This window comes from Falco punctatus (genome assembly GCF_963210335.1).
Source record: "Falco punctatus genome assembly, chromosome: 1".
Taxonomy (NCBI): domain Eukaryota; kingdom Metazoa; phylum Chordata; class Aves; order Falconiformes; family Falconidae; genus Falco; species Falco punctatus.
Window position 1 is genome coordinate 117,141,737 of NC_137580.1, and position 1,848 is coordinate 117,143,584.

Sequence of the window (1,848 nt, forward strand, 5' to 3'; positions counted from 1 at the left end):
CCCCCCAGGGTTCACATTCCCAGGACCTGCCACTACTGATTATGACCACCTTTAGGTCATCTTTGACCAAGTGGATGCACACAAGCTCTCTCTCCCACATATATCATTGACAACATCCTTCATCATACCAAATGCTATCAAGTACCTTTGGGAGGTGGCCTCACATTTACATGCGCTTTTGCATTAGCCAGCAGTAATGTAAAAAAATAATTAAGGCTGGTCTCAAGGGCCAAGAAGTGATGCTCGTGTCTCCTTTCCTCTTCAGCAGTGCAGTGACAGGCAAGTATCATTGGTTTTCAAGTGACCAGCTTCAGCACCCCCTCCCTGGAGTCCTACCATCACATCCCTAGCCACCCTACCACCCTTCCTCTGTTACATCTCTGAGCTGGCTCCTGGCAGAAGGAGCTGTGAATGGCTTCTAGAACTGTACCTGCTTTTGTGGCAAAGTGGGGGGCAGAGGGCTGGGAGTTGACAGGGACCCTGATGTATTTATTCTTCAATCTGACGTGGGCTTATACAGGTCCTTGCGCACACTCAGGTACTCAAGTACTGCGTAAGGAAGGCTGGACTCTGCCCTGGGACCAGTACAGGACACTGATCCTTTGCTGGTCCTCCACGTAGGCTGGCACAAGCTGCTCCCATGCAGTGCTGGCTCAGTGCATGGGCAGGGGCTGTCTCCGATGGGCAGGGACCACCCTGGGGACCGGCAGCGAGAGGACCACGTGCCTGTGTGGAATCACAGCAGTGACAGGAATTTGTTTGAGAATGGTGTTAATAGCGATATCCTTCATAATTAAGACATCAATTAAATTCTTGAAAATTAGGTGGAAATATCAAATAGTGCATTAACTGGAAAATTTCCAACTAGTATAATCCTATGGCCTTGTGATGGGTGGGTTAATTATCCCTCATTAAATAGACCTGAAATCAATCTCAGTATCTTTCTATTATTTCAGTTTGGCAAAGGCAGTGAGAGCTTATTTCTTCCCCAAATTTTCTTCCTACCGTACCTGAGGTGGGCAGGTGAAGTTCTCAGGCATGAACCCTCCACTGCGCCCTGTGTCCCCCTTTGTCCTCCCCCACCCTTAGGATCTTGGCATCCTTTCCCTGAGGGACAAGCGAGAGGGTTGGAGGTCCCATCACGCTCATGGGAAGACCAGACCTGGAGAAATGGAGCGAGTAGCCCAGTTCCCATGTGCCGACAGCACTGAGGTCTGCTTCCACATCTCCCCTGGAGTCCCCGGCTTCTGCCTTTACAATAGTGCCTGTAAATCACACCCTTCTTCAGGTGTGGTCTGGAAGGGACCCATGGGCCACCAAATCAGTCCCTTTCTTCAAAGTGACCGCTCCAAGTGATCTATTATTTGAATAATGTGCAGAAAAAGTGCAGCACCCCTGGGCAGGAGCTGGAGGCTTGCTCTCTTGTCTCAAGCCTGATGCTCTTTTCCAGCAGAGCTGGGAGTCTCTGTTAATCAGCACTCAGCTTTTAGTAATTACATTATTTATTGCAATATGAAAACAGAATAATAATGATAATCACAAGAAAGGAATTAGCCTGGCCAGAATGAGGCTGTTAATTTTCCTGTGTCGGGTTTGACAGGATCACTTTCTGGAGGATTTTTTTCTTGGAATGATTCTGCCTCTGCTAAACTCACTTATTAAGAACTGGCTGCACTGCCCCTGCTAAGCCATTGTCTCAAGGTCAACACCAAGCATCACTCCATGGGGAGTGTAGTAATGCAGGACCTGAGGTCAATGGATGAATAAACACACCTTTCCCTTGTTATAAATCTCTTTTATCCCATGTGCTCTGAATACCGCTGCTTTCCTTTGGCTCCAATTTGCAAT